Source organism: Panthera uncia, assembly GCF_023721935.1.
Source record: "Panthera uncia isolate 11264 chromosome B2 unlocalized genomic scaffold, Puncia_PCG_1.0 HiC_scaffold_24, whole genome shotgun sequence".
Classification (NCBI taxonomy): Eukaryota; Metazoa; Chordata; class Mammalia; order Carnivora; family Felidae; genus Panthera; species Panthera uncia.
Window position 1 is genome coordinate 17,075,982 of NW_026057580.1, and position 20,901 is coordinate 17,096,882.

A 20,901-nucleotide genomic window follows, 5' to 3' on the forward strand; every position below is an offset into this window, starting at 1 on the left:
TAAAATCTTAGGTCATCATTATGCAAGTTAGCTGTCAGGTGAATCTCTATCAGTTTGCATTTTCTATATAAATCAAAAAGAACTAATTTAGCAGCATTATCTGTCAGTATACTACAACCACACAGCCAACACATAGAAATTATCTCCATCAACTCTAATTGGTGCTAAGTTATAGAAATCACAGCCTATTTTCCATAGGACCACTGTGGTTTCTTTAGGAGCAGAAGTCCATTCCTTAATCTGGAAAATAATCAGAGAGAATTTTGTTTTCACAGTAACCACATCTCTAGGCCCTATTTCAGATTGCAATACAATAGGGACTTTTAACATGGTTTATAGATCCATTGAGTTGGATTGACAGGCATCATGAAGTCCCAGAAATGTCCATACATTGCCCACAGTGTAACTTGCATATTTTATATATAAAATTTAAAAAAAAGTTCTGTAACTTTCACAAGATTTACAGAAAATTCCACAAATCTGTAAGATTCACATAGACCCATTTCTAAGGTAATGACATTGTACTATACCAGTGAAATGTAGTGCTGTAAACAAGTTCCAGATCTTGTCTCCTCTTCCCTCTTAATGTATGTCTATTTCATGCATTCCTCTTATCCCATCTCACCTGCAAATTCTGAGAGCCCCCGCCCTTTTTTGTACCTGCGCTGCAGGATCCTAGATTTCCCAGCTCTGTTTGATAAAATTCAATGAGTATTTGTTGAATATATGTAGTACACCAACATTATACTGGGCCCCCTTAGCATACATGGCCAAGTAGAATCGGAGCTGCACATATTAGCAGGAAAAGTTGGCAAACACCTGTGTAGTCAGATTTTCAATATATCTGAAACAATGCTGTGAGCTAAAATACAATTTGCAATCTCATGCAAATTTTACAAGGGAAGACTCAGGACTTGCATCTATTTTTAAGAGGCAACTGTTCTAGAAAATAAAACAAGACAGTAATCATTTGAATAATGAATAATAATGAAATAATTATTTCATACAATAAGATTTCTTTCCTCTATACAGCAAATTAAGACAGTAGTCATTCATATGAAGCATGTGGCATGAATAAGAATGGGCAAATTTCAGCATGATATATACTAGGAGTGGAAGACGGCAGATCTTATCAACTATAGGCTGTAGAGAATTTCTAAGCATTAAGAAAAGAAAGAAGTGGCCAGGAAAGAAGAGATGTAACCAGAAAGGAAAGAAAGTCAATTCTCTCGGCCTCCTTCATAATTTTGTGATATCTAACTCTGAATACATACGGGAAAAGTCAAAATGGGCTTCCATATTACAGAAATAACTCTGGGCAATAGTCTTCATGCTGAGCACTGTGTACATCTCCATGGTCTTTTCTGAAAAGAAGGGATGTCAGAGAAGCAGGGTATAAAGGTGAGGCTAGGACTCAGGGAGCCTGAGGCTTTATCTTGACACAAGAGAAGTTCTGCATTAATTTATTTTAAATGTTATTCCTTAGCTTCTGAATAATGGATTCCACTATATAAGCGATAGAGAGATTATTGATAGGTTGATAATGAATGGATGGATGTATTAAAAAAATTGAAATGTATAGGTACAAAGAAAATACCTGATTCTTGTGAGTGACCCTCTAATCCCTGTGCTTTGAATCAGTCTCCTCTTCTTCTATCTTTCCTCAGGTATGGATCTATAATCAATTGCTTGGAGCAACAAAGTATTATTCAAGCATAATTTCTGAATATGTCCTATATAATCACAATAGAAATGAAATATAGTCATCTCACTTCTATTACTACTCTTCTATTTACCCTGGCAAATCCATCCATATAACTCTTCTAATTTTCTTCCCAAACTCAACAGCCCTATGATATGAAAACCAAAAATCCTAAAAACAAGTAAGTTATAAGGAAATTAATAGTTTCACATTATATTCATTTCCAGGAAGAACTAATGATAAAGAATGAAAACAAATATATAGGGTAAGGGTAAAACAAAGGGTAATAGCCAAAGTTTACAATCAATAAAAGTTTTCATTTCTCTTTTTCAATGTTGAACAAAAACAATGTTTAAGTAAGCCCTTGACACTTTTCTTCTCTAAAAATACCCTTCTTCAGAAGTCAAGGGTAAATTTCATATACACTCTGTGAAAGACTGTCAACTGATCTCAATGTGAATGAATTTTCTAGATTTTTTTTGGTTGTTTGCCTTACCTGGTAGGGAAATTCCTGGAATGAGGAATAAAAATAGATATTCAGAGATCGGTATAGTTATTTGATTCATCACCTTGTCACTAGAGGAAAATTCACATAATTTAATTCCCCACCCTCCTGTCTCTGTATTTTCTCTGCTGTCTGTCACAGGAGGGCAATGCGGATGCATATTAATGAGACCAGGCTAGGCAGCCACCCAAGGCATTTTTCTCAGTCTAGAAAAAGTGTCGCAATGATATTTACAAAAGTCTCTGAGAGGACAGTTACATAAGAAATTGTCAACCTTAAGGGAGTTTAGGAGACAAAAAACAGAGGCAAGGTGAGATGTAGAGGTGGTCCTAAAAATCATGGCAAACAGTATTTATTTTTCATAGTCTAAAGTCAGATGATAGGATATAATATGAGCTTTGCAATATTGATCTATTTGTAAGGAAATGCCCTTGATCTAGACAGAATTTTATTACAACTGTCATTTGAATATTAATGACATAGAAAAACTAAATGAAGATATTTATTCAGAATTAGAAGAAAAATCTATTCATGAATCACTTACCATCACAAACTTTATGTTAATAGGGATATATTTAAGAGTAATTGAGGTAGAGAGAGCAGATACATTATATTTCACAGGATCAATCAAGAATCTGCTCCCTCCCTGCCCCTTGAAAAAGATTAGATTCACATTAGAACTTACTATACTAACTTGATATAAAAAATAGTATAATTTTCTGCAAAAGTTTTAAAAGCTTAGAAATATATAATAAATAGAATGGTTAGTAAGTATACCTAATAAGTTACTTTTTAATCCACTTAGATTTATTTAATAACAATGCCATTACTTGGACAAAAAATTTTAAAAAAGGAATAATTACCAAATCCATGAGTGCCTTATAAATGAAGAGAGATGTGGCATGAGGTTTTAAAAGCCCAAAGTTCAAAATTATGTCAATCATCTGTAATGCTGGATAAAAAAACTGAAAGATGACACTGAAGTTATAAAGAAAAGGCTGCATTCGTGTGTGTGTGTGTGTGTGTGTGTGTGTGTGTGTGTGTGTTTGAGCCTGCCTTACTCCCTTTCAGAAGCCATCATTTAAATTCGCTTCCCTACTTGATTATAACCTAATCTCAGTAAAGTGCCGTATAAACACATTGCAACCTACGTTATAAACACACTGGACTCAAACAACACCAACTTTGAACTTTACAAGCCCACTTATAGGGAGATTCTTTACTGCAAAATACTGTAAATGTATTTCTGTCCCTTATAATTTTCTTAATAACATTTAACCTTATTTTATTATAAGAATACAATATATAATACTTATGCAAAATATGTGTTAATCAACTGTTATCAGTAAGGCTTCAACAGTAAGCTATTAGTAGTTAGGTTTGGGGGGAATCAAAAGTCATAGGCAAATTTTGACTGTGTGGGGTTCAGTGCCTCTAACTCGCATATTGTTCAAGAATCAACTGTAAATAGTTGCTGGTTAAATGGAGATGGTGCCTATGAGTTTTTGCATGTTGACGGATGTTCTAACTTGAAATTTGGGAGAAAAGCAACCTTTATTTTTGCGTGTGGGGAAACATTCCCAAAAGCCCATTAATAATATTGCATGTGAGGCTGGATAATCCATCTATCAGTACAGAAAACATAATATCGCTAGACTACTGGGTCAGAGAATAATGGATCCCACTCAGATGGGCCCAAGACAAAGGCATTAAAAAACCGAGTAATTTGGTAGTATTGACATTTTAACAATATTTGTTCTTTCTATCCAGGAGCATGGAATCTTTTTCCATTTTTTTTGTGTGTGTGTATCTTCTTCAATTTCTTTTATAAGCTTTGTATAGTTTTTGGTGTATAGATTTTTCACCTCTTTGGTTAGATTTATTCCTAGGTATTTTGTGGGTTTTGGTGCAATTGTAAATGGGATCGATTCCTTGATTTCTCTTTCTGTTGCTTCACTGTTGGTGAATAGGAATGCAACCAATTTCTGTGCGTTGATTTTATATCCTGCAACTTTGCTGAATTCATGAATCAGTTCTAGCAGTTTTTTGTTGGAATCTTTAGGGTTTTCCATATAGAGTATAATGTTATCTGTGAAGAGTGAACGTTTGACTTCTTCCTGGCCAATTTGGATGTCTTTTATTTCTTTGTGTTGTCTGATTGCAGAGGCTAAGACTTCCAATACTATGTTGAATAACAGTGGCAAGAGTGGACATCCCTGTCTTGTTCCTGACTTTAGGGGTAAAGCTCTCAGTTTTTCCACATTGAGGATGATATTGCGTTGGTTCATTCATATATGGCTTTTATGATCTCAAGGTATGATCTTTCTATCCCTACTTTCTTGGGGGGTTTTATCAAGAAAGGATACCTTACACCTGTCAGAATGGCTAACATTAACAACTCAGGCAACAACAGATGTTGGCGAGGATGCGGAGAAAAAGAATTTTGCATTGTTGGTTGCAATGCAAGCTGGTGCAGCCACTCTGGAAAACAGTATGGAGGTTCCTCAAAAAACTAAAAGTAGAACTACTCTATGACCCAGCAATTGCACTACTAGGTATTTATCCAAGAGATACAGGTATGCTGTTTCAAAAGGATACATGCACCCCAATCTTTATAGCAGCATTATCAACAATAGCCAAAGTATGAAAAGAGCCCAAATGTCCATCGATGGGTGAATGGATAAAGAAAATGTGGTGTATACACACACACACACACACACACACACACACACACACACAATGTGTATTACTCCACAATCAAAAAGAATGAAATCTTGCCATTTGCAACTACGTGGATGGAACTAGAGGGTATTATGCTAAGTGAAATTAGAGAAAGACAAATATCATATGACTTCACTCATATCAGGACTTTAAGAAACAAAACAGGTGAACATAAGGGAAGGGAAACAAAAATAATATAAAAACAGGGAGGGGGACAAAACATAAGAGACTCATAAATATGGAGAACAAACAGAGGGTTACTGGGGGGGTTGTGGGAGGGAGGGTGGGCTAAATGGGTAAGGGGAATTAAGAAATCTACCCCTGAAATCATTGTTGCACTATATGCTAACTAATTCAGATGTGAATTTAAAAATAAAATTAAATTAAAAATTAAAAAAAAAAAACCTGAGTAATTCACTCAACACTGTTAAGTACCTCTAATTTAGAAAAAAAAATTAACAGAATTTCAGTGTCCTTGTGGCCTATTCTTAGTCATCTCGATGGGTTCACCATCCTATGCCTGACCTTTAAATTTCAAGCTCTTCAAACATCTCCCCCAACTACTTCCTCTTCTGATTCAGAATCCTCTATGGATCTTTTTGCTCTAATCCATACCATTGTCTTAAAGTACAATATGAATGCAGGTAACTTTTTCAAATTTATACGTGTTTTTTTCTGAGTCTACACTTTCATCAAACTACTTTCCTAACATACCTTACTGACATGCCTTAAAGGGCACTTGATTCAGCATATCTGAAATTAAATTTACTATCTTCCCTCAAAAATATTTCTTATCCAGGGTTACATTTTTTAAAAGTTTATTTATTTTTGAGAGAGAGAGCACATGAGTAGGTCAGGTGGGGAGCACAGAGAGACGGAGATGGAATCCCAAGCAGGTTCCACAGTCAGTGCAGAGCCCCGTGCAGGGCTTGAACTCACGAACTGTGAGATCATGACGTGAGTCAAAATCGGATGCTTAATTGGCTGAGCCACCTAGGCACCCCCAGGGTTACATTCTTAACGACTGAAACTAGAATTTGCAGAACTGTGCAAGTCAAAAATCTAGCATTAAACCTGATCACTCCTAGTTCCTAACCATCATAACCAATACTCTTTTATTTGGTATTGATATTACCTTCTAAATAGCTCTGAAAACTGTCTTTTTATCTTAACTCCTCCTCCCTCAGTTTCACCTACTTTCTTCCCTTGCTTGGACTATTCTAATTGTTAGCTAATAGTTTTCACCTCTTTGATTTCTGCCTCCTTTGAATCCATTCTATACAAGGCAAACCAGGATGATATTTTAAAACTGAAAATCTTATTGTTCCTCAATTTCTCTCCCCAGTCCATTTTCTAGTTAAGCCCCTACAACCTCTTTCAGCTGTTAGAATATCGTTTTCCCCCACAAATCAATGCCTTGGCACTTGTCCTTTCTTCTTAGAGTCTTAATTGCCTATCTTAGGAAAAAAGAACATAAAATAGATAACTTAATCTTCTACATTAAGGAAATTGAACAAAGGAATGGCAAATTAAACCACAAGCAAGCAAAGGAAAAATTAATAAAGATTAGAATGGAAATGAATGAATGAGAAAACAGAAAAACAATGGAGAAAATCAACAAAAGCAAAGGTTGGTTCTTTCAAAGATTGGCAAATGTTGAGCTAGACTGTCAAGAAGAAAATAGAGAAGACTCAAAGTATTAAAATTAAGAACGAAAAAGGAAATATTACTACTGAACTTTCAGATCTTAAAAAAAAAATATGAGCAGGGTGGGGTAAGGATGCCTGGGTAGTTCAGTCAGTTAAGTGTCCAACTCTTGATTTTAGCTCAGACCATGATCTCATGGTTCGTGAGTCCGAGCCCTGTGTCTCAGTGCTGAGAACATGGAGCCTGCTTGGGATTTTTCTCTCCTCCTCTCTGTGCCCTTCCACTGCATGTGCTTTCTCTCTCAAAATTAATAAATAAACTTTTAAAATGTTTTTAAGAAAATTATAAAGGTACTATACACATACAATTTACATTAATTAGAAAAGTCCCTAGAAAGACAGTAATTACTAGAACTAACTCAAAAGAAATGAAACTTCTGAAAGAATAACAACAGGTAAAGAAATTGAAGTATCAATTTTAAAATTTCCAAAATAAAATGTCCAGGCCTGGATAGGAGAAAACAATCCTCAACTCATTTTATGAGGCCAACATTTGGTGATACCAAAACACCAGGTGAAGATAAAACAAGAAAGCTACAAGCCAACATCCCTTATGAGCACAGACACAAAATGCTCAACACAACAGTAACAAAGCAATTCCAACATCTAAGAACACAATGAGTATTTACAATTTAAAGGACAAAAACATATGTCCAGACAAAAGTTTGCTAACTTTTGAGTTTCTGGCTCATTCTATCACCCATAATGGAATCACTAAAAATCTTGATTCTCTTTCTTTCTCTCTTTCTCTGCCCATCCCCTTCTCTCTCTCTCTCTGTCTCTTTCCCTCTCTCTCTCTCTCTCTCTCTCCCTCTCAAATAAATAAACTTTAAAAAAGAAACCGATTTTAAGAGATAATTTATCCTCTATTTCCTGCCTCAGGACTTGACTAGCTTTGTATGAAATATTTTTATAAATGGGAAGTGTTTTCTAATACCAAATTTACTCTTCAAGATTTTTAGTGATTCCATTATGGGTGATAGAATGAGCCATAACCATAAGAGAAAGTGGCTTCCCCCAACTTTCTATCTTTGACAACACTGAACTCAGATTTGGTTTGCCACATTCCCTTTCCTGTTTTGTTTTGTTTTGTTTCCCCCCCCCCCAATCTGGGTAAACTGTCTCTTGATAAACAAAATGTTCCAGATGTGTTATGAAAAGGCCTGTCAGAGACCCACGCACTGAATCCCCAGCAGTGAAAGATAAGTCAGCCCTCAAGTCACTTCCGTGCCAAACCCTCTAGGAGCGAGTTTCCAGGTATGTGCATCAAGGAAGCTCCTTTCTCCCTTCCCCTTCTAGAGAGAGTAGCTACTCCCCTCCTCTGATTGCAGGTCCATTCGGGACCAGATTCATAATTGGCAGGTGCATAATAAAAACGCTGGGTTTCTTCTTCAAAAAATCACTAAGAATTTCAAAACAGCGAGAGCAGAGCATTCAATCAAGTGTTGGGCCCTTGTTGTAAGGGGCCTGTGTGACTACACAGGTCACAGGTCCCTGAAACCTGTCCTGGTTCCAACCGTTGACTTGGTAGCAGATATTCTTTCAAGCACTCAAATCCTAACGATTGGCACTTGTTATCCTGATTCTGCAGTTTGAAGAATGCTCTTAAGTGAGCACTAAAGTCTTGATTGGGAATGAGTCAGCAATGCTTACCTAATTACTGTCAAGAGGAAAGCTGTCTCTCAAATAAATGAGAGGTAAATAAGCCTCTTGTCACAACAGTTAAAGATAAAAAATAAAAATAAAAATGCTATTTGATGTAAGCTAAATGACTAAAAGAAGGAACAAAATATTTCTACTTAAAAGAAACTTGTACCCAGTACCTTAGATTTTTAAGAACATAGGACACCTTATGGTGCCTGTTAAGCATTGTCAATGCCTTCATATTTTGTGATATAGAACTTGGATTAACTCCACACTTTAGACAAATCTTAATTGGTAGCATTTCTTATTTCAAAATTTTCAGCCATTCAAACAAGCTGAAAACAGGGCCAGAATTTTAAAAGCATAGATAGGAACTGTTTTTTTGTTAAATTTGCTCACTTTTAGTAAGCACTGAGTGATAGAAGATATACATACTAGCACATTTGGACAAGGCTATCTTAATTTCACAGTCAAGAGGTTCCTATTTACTTTTCTCTAGCCATTTATCCAGCACCAATTTCACTTTTTTTTTTTTTTTTTTCAGTTCAGCCACAAGATATTCTCTAGTTGCCTTCTGGAACTCCTGTCAATATTTTGAATTTCTTTCTTCAATTGCTCTCGGTTCTGTGTGGAATCTTGGTAATGTCTGAAAATTTCCTCAGTGCTTGTTAGGTCCTGGGATTTCTCTGATATCTGTAAATGCCATTATGAGGAATAGATTAGGTTTCCAAAGTATCTTGTATGGTTGGACTGGCAAAATGACCAAGAGGATACAAATTTTGTACCTGACTCTTCACCTGTCTTCTCTGATCTAAATAGATCTGATGTTTAGAATGTCAGCTCGCAAACTCAGCTGGTCATGGAATCTGTTTTCTACCCTGTAACATTTTTCTTTTTCAGAAACTGATTTTAAGGGGCACCTGCGTGGCTTAGTTGGTTAAGCATCTGACTCTTGATCTTGGCTCAGGCCATGATCTCATGGTTTGTGATTCTCTTTCTGCCTCTCTCTCTGCCCTTTCCTCCCTCTCCCTTTCTCACAAAATAAATAAATAAACTTAAAAAAAGGAACTAATTTTAAGAGCTAATTTACCCTCTATTTCCTGCCTCAGGACTTGACTAGTTTTATATGAAAGATTTTTAGAAATGTAAACTGTGTTTTCTAATACCACATTTACTCTACTTTGTAATTTATTCAAACATATCTTCCTCCCTCAAATAGGAAATATTTGCTTTTCCATTCAACTTTTAAGTTAATATCTGAAGATAACTATAGTTCTCATGAAGTTATAAGATATAATGCAGAGAATTCCCATCTATCCTTTACCCAATTTCCCCGGTGGTAACATCTGGCAAAACTATAGTACATCACATAACAAGGATTTGCATTCATACACTCTTCTGATGTTATTCAAATATCCCATTTCATGGCACTTGTGTGAGTGTGTGTGTGTGTGTGTGTGTGTGTGTGTTGAGCCCTATACAATGTTATCGTGTGTCAGTTTGTTTACTCACCACCACAGACAAGAAACAGTCTAGGTTTCTATGTCTCTGGGTTTTTGCTCGGGTTTATTCTATATAGAAAAATATTATTACCATGTTGTCTACCTGATGAGCTCCTATTTCTCCTTTAAGAAACAGAAACAGTCTCAGTGTCCCCTTGGGTTACGGGATAGACCGGAAATCCTAGATAACAATTTCAAGAGGAGCAGAAGTTAGGATGCAACAATATCAAATTAAGACATAAACATTTACCTTTTTGATTTCTAAGTAGTAAATACCCATTAGACAACAGATATACAGTTTTGTGAATTTGTAGGATATTCACAGCAAGAAATATCAATCTGGTACTATGTGAATTTTTGACATTAGGCAAGTCTTTCAGCCTCTGATCTAAGTGTTCTCATCCATAATATGGGGAAGTCGTACTTGATGACATTTTGTGGCTGTCATGCTCAGATGACCTGGTAGACTTGTCTTCCTAGGTGCCACATCTCAGAATCCACTGCTATGTATATCTTTTAAATGTTATTTATCTATTTTGAGAGAGAGAGAGAGAGAAAGCGTGAGTGAAGGGAGGGGCAAAGAAGGAGGGGAGAGAGAATCCCAAGCAGCCTCTATGTGTCAGCACAGAACCTGTTGCAGGGCTTGATCCTGTGAAGCATGAGATCATGACCTGAGCTGAAATCGGAACTGAAATCAAGAGGTTTGGCACCCCTCCACTGCTATATTGACACAGAGACCACACTTTCCATGAGCGGAGCTGAGCCAATGACTGAGCAGGATGGGCACTATTATGCCCATCCTGATAGTTTAGTCATTAGAAGCTGATGACTTACTCATTCTAATGACTAATGATCTAATGACTAATGATGATTAGCTCATTCTAATGACTCAATCATTTCAAACTTGTTTGTATGTGGTGGAGAACTCCACAAAGTCAGTAGAGTTCACTAGTTATTGCAAACTTACATTGACAACCTACAAAGGAATAATGAGAAACTAAGGGACATTAACAAGCAATTAAAAGCACTCTGTGAGAGAAAGTGGGCCTTTGGGGGGACTTAAAAGAAGCTATTATTGGCTTCTGGGGAAGAACATACATAGATAAGGAGCAAACTCAGGACCTGATAGATTTGCAAAGCTCCAAGGATATTCAAATGATCATCCAAGCATGTTATACTAAAATCAGAGTCCATCCAAAGCACTGAGATCTTGAAAGAAGGAATAGGGATTTCTGGACAGATTCTCTGAGAATGTTGGCCCTGCAGTATCCATGAAGCTTTAGGGCTTGCAGAAAGAGCTCATCTTTCCCTAGTTGGTACTACGACATATCCCTACCACTTTAGAGGGCATTGAGGATGATACTTCCTCACAATGAAATAGGTATCCCTTTTGGAAGCTATACCACCTCTCCTGGCTGTCATGAAGAAATCTAAGTTTAAATCCTAGCATCATCAGGCTGAGGATATAATGCACCTGAAAAGGGAGGAAAAAAAAGATTATATTCTAAGTGGGGCAACAGAAATCAGCTAGCATGTTCCAGTAAGTATCAGAGTACTATCTCTAGGATTGGATTTTAGGGTGTTTATTCAAGAGAGCTGGAATATAACACAGAATAAATAAGAATTCCTTACCTGGGGTACTTTATTGGAGTATAGATTATAACACCCTGGCAAAGAATCCACAGGATGAGGTAAACTCAGTGATAAGAGGATCATATAAGTGTGGAGAAATCGATGACCTATCCTGAATTAAGGGAAAATGACTGAATTTCCCTGAAAGATGATGAAGAAATAGATAAAGGAAGTGGGAATGATGGAATGGATATATTATATGAAACTGTAAGACACCATGAGAATATAATCCATGGAGCCCATAGGAAATACCATTTTCCAGGGCTATCAGGAATGCATTGGTGAGAAAAGTACCAATGCCACTAAGAAGTTCAGTGGTGGCTCACCTCTGCAGGCCAAAGCTGATGATAACAGAGAAGTCCCAGGCCAGGGCTCATTAATATTCACGGAGATAGAGCAGCCCTGAATATATATAGACCAGGTGGTAGCATTTAACTGCCAGAAACCAGGAAGACACAATTATCATAATAACCATCAAGGTCAGAGGGACACCTGAGAAATCTTGGCCCACAGGGTTTTTACAGAGATGGTTAATAGTGCATGGTGTCCCTACGAGGAAAATATAGAGAGCCAACAAAGCTATGGCTTAATATCTACAGCCAGAAAAAGGCAAGAATGAATGAGTAGGAGAAAGAGATATTGCCTCAATAAAAATTCATGATTTCTTTCTTAGTTCCCAGACCTGAGCTAATTTTCAGAGCTAGAACCTGTCATCTAACAAAGTGAAAGGTCCCTAAGAGGATAACCCTGTAATACTGTGGCAAGTACCATTTCCCTCATTGTGCCATTAAAGAACTTACTGCTGTTTACATTTTCCAAATATATTGAAGAAAATATGACATGGAATCTAAGTTGACAGTGATACCCAGAGATTGAAAGCATTATCATGGCTCTCCTATAGGAAGAAGTTTGCAAGGGCCAGGTAATAAAGGGAGTCAGGGTATCCTGACTGAAATGTGGATGCCATTGTATCCACTGCATTCACAGGCCCACCAAGTGGTCATTTCACCACTCTTGAATCTCACAGTTAAAATTTTTATACTTGGAAATTAGAGCAATCCACCCCTTGGATTGCTAACCTGTGGAGTAAGAGTATGAAATAAAAAGCCAAAAGGGAACATCCTCAATTACCTTCTTCTTCTCCAAGACCAAAATAATAATTCAGAAAAATGTTGTATCACAGGGGAAATGGTAGAATTAGTGCTTCCATTAAATACCTAAAGGATGGTGGTGGTCTTTACCAAATCTCTTTTACATTCATCAGTCTAACCCTTTGGAAACTGTATCGATCCTAGAGAGGGACTGTAGATTACTATAAACTCAACCAACTAGATACCCTGACCCCAGCTGTTTCAGTGAACATGGTATGGTTGCTAGAATTGATTATATAGTACAAAGTCAATGATTTGCTGAATATGTTGTTTTCTATCTCAGTGAGAAAAGAAGATCAGAAACAATATGTATTTATGTGTAATGGACAAATACTTATTTACAGTTTAACCTCAGAGCTGCATTACTATTCATTCACTCTGTCATAATATAGTCTGAAAACATCTGGATTCCCTAAAGATCCAACAAAATAGCACACCAAACTCTTACATTGATTACATCATTTGATCATATAGAATGGGCAGCAGATAGTTTGTACACCGCAGGTAATGCATTCTAGAAGGTGAGAAATTAGCTACTGGAAGTTGTAAAGTTGCTGGTCTAGAAGCAATACATTTTGAAATATAAATGGTATATCCGTCATCAAACCCTATCAGAAACCAAGGATACAAGTAACCTACGTAAGCAAGTAACCCAAACTCCCATGTCATCCCCAGTGACTACACCAAATAAACCTTTCCCAGGTTGCATTTATGACCATTTGGAAAGGAAGATGGTCCTGCATAACCAGCTGAATGTGGAGGAAGAAGCTCAAGCTTAGTTTAGCAATGAGTTAGCTCAGTGTCAGTGATGCAAGATGAAAGTGGTTGGTAGCTAGAGAATAACCACATTTAAGGCTGTCTTGTGAAATAGTGTAAAAAATAAATATCTCCAAAGGAAAATCTAGAAGCAGTCCACCTGGGCATTCATCTTTTACCAAAGTAGCCTAGGGGGAGATGAAAGATTAGATAGATAGTTGATACACTCACACACACATACACATACACACATACATACATACATACATACATACACATATACATATTCCTGGGAAGTGACAAATGACCTGGCCTTCTGGTTAGGTACCTAAAAGGAAAATGACTAGAGACCAGATATGAGAAAGTCAGATCTAGTGGCATGAAGATGTACAAAAGGGGTAAGCACAAAGTGCGAAAAACTTTTGTATTACGCTTTAACAGCCACCAGAAAGTATGCACCCAAACGGAGGAAGTAAATAATCAATTAGTCAATCAATTAGGGTTGACATTAGCCGGTCTTCATTATTGGCCACCCTGAAATGGCACAATATGCACATGAGCAGAATGGTCCTAGTGGAAGAGATGAGAGATATGTATGGACCTGGAAGTGTATCCAATCAAGGCTGAACTAGCTACCGCTCCCTCTGTATACTGAAACTGTAAGCAACAAACACCAATGCAGAGCCACTGACATGGCACCTTTCCTCAAGAGGACAAATCACAGGCTACTTGAAGAACAAGTCAATTATATGGGGCCTCTTATGTTCTGAAAGGGCCAGTGGTTATTTTTCACAAGGATGGTTACTGAACACGTTTTTAGCTTTCCTGCCCATAGAAATCCGTAGCACCATTATCTGGGGGCTTAGAAAATGTCTGATACACAAGCACAGAACTTCAAATGAAAGAACATTGAAATAGGAGATCCACTGCATAGCAGAGTGGGTGTGGCAGTGGACTCATGACCATGGGATTCATGGATATTATCACATACTCTACTACTCAGAATTCATTGGCCTCACATTGTACTGCAACTATGAATTTAGAGTTTCAAAGGACACAACTGAAACTCCAGGTCAGAGGACACATTCTGACATGATGGTATGCCATCCTTCATAATCCAATATATACATTAACAGAATAAACATAGGAGTCTAGAAGGAGGAGTGGCCTCAGGTAATCCGCTTGGTTGCATAGCGATACTTCCTTGCCCCATTATAGCTGGTAATAGATTTATGCACCATCCTTATCTTGAGGAAGCTAGAATTATAACTCAGACATCTCAGACATGTCTTTAGATTATCTGGCATCCACTAGCACCTGCTAAGTGATAGCAGTAGACATAAGAAATTTAGATTAGAAAGTAGAGGCTGATGGGACACCCGGGTGATTCAGTCAGCTGAGTGTCCAATTCTTGACTTCAGCTCAGGTCATGATCTCATCTTTTGTGAGTTCAAGTCCCACATCAGGCTCTACACTGACAGTGCAGAGACTGCTTGAAATTCTCTCTCTCTGCCCCTCGCCCCCCATACACTCTCTCAAAAATAACTAAACAGTAAAACAAAACAAAAAAAAAAGAATGTAGATGCTGATGATGAGTACTAGTTGTGACCACAAGACCAACTATAGTAACAAGGATTATAGTTCATCCCATTAATTTCATTCTTCTAAGCTGCTCCTTGGGAAGTAAGACTCATGTAGGACCAGGTTGGACATGAATGTTCATGGAAATTATCTGTGTGGTACACGAGATGGACTAGAGTGACCATGAAAATTGCTACTCCAATATCCTACTGGACAGAGCAAAGTAGACTGATTGTCCGAGCTGTATCTCTCTGGATCCTTCATAATGTTTCGTCATGCCACACTTCCTTCATGATACTTCCAAACAGTGACTGAGTACCACAGGAATGTTAGTACATACCCATTCCTGCAGGACAGAGCACTCTTCTGAAGGGTATCTTTGCCTCAGCAATGGCCCATTGGCTTTGTCGAAATTCCCTCTAAGAGACTCCTAGAGAATGTTCCTCCCTTCCAGCTCTGCATTCACTGGTGTCAGATTGCATCACAGTCTACAGGATCACCCTGCTTCCATCTCTTTCCTCTCTTTCATCTTTAATGGTATATCTCTTGCACGTGTCTATTCATCTTGATGTCTGCTTCTCAGATGAGTCAAATGTGCACACCTTTAAAATCAATTCTATGTTGAAGTTGCTGTGATCTGGTGGAAATTATCATGTGTCATTCTCAAGATCCCACTTTTCCCTTAAAATGTTGTCTTCTCTTTTCCCTTTTCCTTCTTTCAAAGTCTAAAGTGCCAGAAAACTGGTATAAATTCAGAGACTGACTAAAGATGCTAAGAGTAAGAAAGTGGTGTTTGCATTTCAGATAAAATTGGAGGAAAGTTTTCTAGATTCTATTTTTCTAAAGCCGTTACATCACTTTTCCCATCTTCAAAAATTCAAAATGAAGCAAGTGAAAGTAAGTTATATTTTTATGCAATCTTGGCCTACTTTGAAATGCTTAAAGGTGTACCTGTCTTTGATAAGTCGCTTTACAAACCTACTCCTCCTCTCTAATTCACCCTGATCCTTGCTTGTTATAGTATTGAATATACTTTCTTCACAAGGCTAAGAAGTTGCACTTTGTAGCTTAAGTACATGTATATTCTATGGTGTGGGAGCATTAATTTAATATGTTCAAGCTATAAAAAGAGGCATTAATTCAGCAAGTCACTTCATCTCTCTAGGCCCACATTTCTTCATCTCTAAAAGTAGGAGTTTGACTAAATATCTTTTAATTCCTTTTTGCAAATTCCGTGACTCTGTCATCCTATAATATATACATTGCAGCACTTCTGAAAGAATTAATGTTTGTGAATTAATTTTCAACTCAAGGATGAGAGGTTTATAGTGTTGCCAAATGCTATATATCCTATTCAATAAAGCCGCAGGGAAGCTTACTTTGCCTGAAATGGGTACTGTCAGTGGCATCCCGTACTCTGCCTCTGTGCCTCTGCACAGCAGATATCTGAATAGGACAGAAGTTATAAGAATTCCCCCAATCGAGCAGCATACCATGGGAGGGGCAGTAATGAATTACATTGCTCTTCAGAGATCATCAGCCCAGCAGGCTACGTTGATCAGAAGGCTATCCCTGCAGAAATTGCTTGGTTGGGGATTTCCAATGAAGTTGCTAATATAAAATCTGCTAGTACTGGAAATTTGCTGCACACCATAAGTGTGGAAATTTAACCTATGTAAAGCAAGGCATTTCAAATGTTGCAGGAGTTTGCTATTTTAAGACATAATGGGATGGATTCAGATAGAAGTTGGGGAGGTAATATATATTACATGTAGCCTGGTATGGTGAGCTTAGAGATTTACGGACTCCAACTAGCTATCCACACTCATGCTGATGAGTGTATCATCATGTACATGGATGATAAAAGGTGGGTCTATAGGTCTTGGATGACTGATGATGTGATGGACTCATCATTTGTTTCCCCTTCTAACGTTTTTATTTCCCTCCGGAATATTAGAAAAAATACCAAACTTTGAACCCAGTTTAAAATACTGATTCACTCACTTACTGACAGTGTGACCCTTCTGAATTTGAATTTCTTCATTTGAAAAATATTAACCACTTGAAAGTTTGCTGTTATAATTAGAAACAACAAAAGTAGAACTTTTTCACAGGACCCCTCAGGCCAATGCGTAGTCAAATATCCAGTTATGATATAAAATCATACATACCTGTTAATAAGTAATTGTTCTTTAGACAAGTATAGTGAATAGTTAAAAAAAATCATAACAATTTTTGGATGTATACTTAGTCTACATACAGTTAAGCTTAGCACTTCAATAAAGTTATAAATAAACTTACATGCACACAATTCTACATGGATTTAATGTGGTGGATAAAGCTGCTTATAAAAATAATTTGCATCTCTAAGCATTTTTAATCAAGAGTTCATAAACTATAAGAAATATGAAAATAAAAATGTTTGTATTTATATATATGCATATTATATATTTATATTACATTTAAATATTACCTATGAGCATTTATGTTATATCTAAAATATTAAATGTTCATCCATATATAACTTCGAGTCACAAGTCTACATGATAACCTTTTTAAAAATGTTTTTATTTATTTATTTTGAGAAAGAAAGTGTGCACATGTGCAGAGGAGGGGCAGAGAAAGAGGGAGAGAGAATCCCAAGCAGGCACCATGCTGTTAGCACAGAGCCCGATGTGGGGCTCAATCTCATGAACCTCCAGGAGATCATGACCTGAGCCAAAATCAAGAGTAGGATGGGGAAAATGGGTGATGGGCATTGAGGAGGGCACTTGTTGTGATGAGCACTGGGTGTTGTGTGTAAGTGATGAACCATGGGAATCTACTCCAAAACACAAAACCACACTTTACACACTGTGTGTCAGCCGATTTGACAATATGTTAAAGAAAGAAAGAAAGAAAGAAAGAAAGAAAGAAAGAAAGAAAGAGAGAAAGAAAGAGAGAGAGAGAGAGAGAGAAAGAAAGAAAGAAAGAAAGAAAGAAAGAAAGATGCTAAGTTGAGTGAGTATATGGAGGTTTGAGCTCATTTTAAACTTCAAAATATTCATGGTGATCTGTAACCTTTTTTTGGCCTCTAGCACCCAAGTACCAGAAGTACAGTATCAAAACCTAAATGAAATAACTGACTTTTTCAGTGAAAAAAAAAAAAAAAAAGAGTGGGATGCTTAACTGACTGAGTCACCCAGGCCCCAATGATAACCTTTTTTAAATCTCTGAGAAAATACAGGAAAATCACAATATGGCATCAGAAGATAGATCAAACAGAACATAGCCAAAAGTGAGACTTTATGACAGTGAAGTCCAGCAGAAAACAATGAGGAAAGAGAAGACTGTTATACATTGGGAAAGTGACAAAGTAACAAAATACAGGCAGTCAACAAGAAAAACGTCATCAGTCATCAACATGGAGGGCATAACATGGATTGTATGCATTACAGCTGAGAGCCCTGCCATGCAGTATATTGAACTAAAATTAAACTGTTTCTAATGGGAATTTTTGTGAAATGTTAGGTGGAAATGGAGGCTGTATGAACAGAAAGGAAACAACTCTGTCATTTTTAATAATGTGAATCAACAGATCAATATGTATGCCAGAAGAATGCTCAAGGGTCTGAGAATCCCAAGAGCTGATTGTAGTTTTGGGCTTTCCAACTAAAGTTTGGGGTAAACTAGAACAAGTTCCTTAATTTATCACTATCTGTTTTCTTTTCTTTAAACTGGACTACATAATTTAAAATTTGCTTCCATCTCTTTAACCTTTTTAAAGAGATGGTCTCTCAGAAAGTGATCTGTAGAGTATTAAACCAATACACCTGACATATTTGCTGATCTCTTTGAGGAAAAGAAGAGAAAAAAATAAAACTTGTGATGTTTAATTGTTTTATTTTAAAGCACCAATGTAGTGACTTTGATTATATGTTGTAGGATTCAACTGCCTGGTGCAACAAGCATATTATTGTAGCTACAGAGAACATGGAAGGACCGGGTTGTATGTACTTCCAGCAAGGATATGTCAGCTGCACCTAAGTAAAGGGGATCTAATTATGGAATGAACATGCAGGTGCAGGAATGTTCCCTTAAATTGACTGAAGGTAAGACATGTTTTCATATTCCTGTCACTTTCATAGAGTTTCCTGTGCAATTTAAATTTTCAAATGGCAAATACCTGTCTCTCAGACCCACTTATGTATTTTGTGCAGAGCCAACCAGAAGACTGAAAATCAAAGGGGTATGCAAAAAAAAAAAAAAGGATGTATCTCCATTCACCAGGGTAGTTAAAGGAAACCCAAAGGCAGTCTTATCCCTTATTTTCTCCCACCCTGTATGTGTCGACACTGCTTGTGAAACATGAAAAAACATGAAAGTACCTGTCTGGAATTAAACTGAGAAGTCTCTCTTTATCATAGTATTGTAACAAAAATATCATTCAAAGATTTTTCTGGGTATCTTAAGTTCATTTATCAAATTCATTTTATCAAATTCATTTATAAAATATTTATCAAATATCATTCATTTATCAAATATCAAACACTCGTAATGAGTGATAGACTTGCTTGGTGTTGTGGGTAGTGAGATAAACAAGGAATGACCCCTGTCCTTCTTCGAAATGAAATACATAATTTTAACATTAACAGATATCATTTTGACAGCTGGTTTCTCATGCTTGGAGTAGAAACAATGATACAAATTCAAAAATCTCATTTCCTCTCCCTCCTGAGTACATACCTAAGCTGCCTCTCCCAATCTGTTTTTAATAACCTGCAGCCATATATATAATTTCTCTTCAGTGGAATATGGTGGAAGTAGTATGTTATGCATGTAAACCTGATTCCTACAAAACTCTTACACTTTCCTAGGTATCAGGTAAACTTCTATTCTCAATCAGGTCTCCACAACACAGGAGCAATTTTTAACTTTCCCTGCAGTGAAATGTCATCTGACAAGAGATGACGGCTGACACTCAGAGAACTGTTTCCTGAAATATACTTTGGAGATATCATATGTTCTGCCTTCTTTTGGTGAGAAATGCAGACAATAGATACAGATTCTTTCTAAATATGTGGGTGTCAGGCAATGATAGGGAACCTAGAGAAACACATTTCTAATCATTGCTTATGCCTAAAATTTCATCTTATGAAAATTTCATTAGGAGGGTATTTCTCAGGTAGCCTTTAAATGATGAAGGACCATTGTCTGTTTGAATGTTTGCATTAGGGTGAGTGTATCTTAAATATCCATGGTGAAATAAGTGGGAATCTCACATAGAAAGTTGATAAAACTAAATAAAAGACCCAAAGCTTTAGACAAAAGGCAGGCATAAGAGGCCAAAGAAGAAAAGGATAGATTAGTGGCTCCCCTAGTGTGCATGCTTCTTTGCAAGATACATCATAATTAATTAATCTTTACAATCACACTAGAAACTTGAGCATAATTTCTCCAACTTACAAATGAGAAAATATACTCAACATGTTTACTACTTTTCTCACTCATGGTGGAACCAAAGCTCACTCCATTGGTTTGCTATTTCCTGTTTACCACAGTGCTCAAACTATATTTTATACTGGTACATACTCTTATTATTGTCACTGTTATTTTCAGAACGGTAGCTTTTTTTCTTCCAAATAAATATATATTCCATCTAAGATAAGATTAACCATTTATTATTTCATTCAATGGTTTAAAGAAAATTAGGATATTGCTTATTGACAAGTTAGGAAAATGGAGGATAAACTACAAGGATATAAACGTAATTTAATGAAGAAAGCCCAAGTTACTCTATATATCCATTTCCTCCCTAGGAAAGTGAGGTTCATTATTGAGATAGCTTTTGCTTATTGGTGTGGGGTAGGGCTTCAGAATATTAAAGAGAATTGAGGCAGGGGGAGCTGATGTAAAGCTAAAGCAGATCTATTTGGAAACACTGAATAAGATCTTTTGGAATCTATACATCACCCGTGGATTTAGAGAGGTAATTTTCCTTTCTAGTCAAAAGACTAGAACA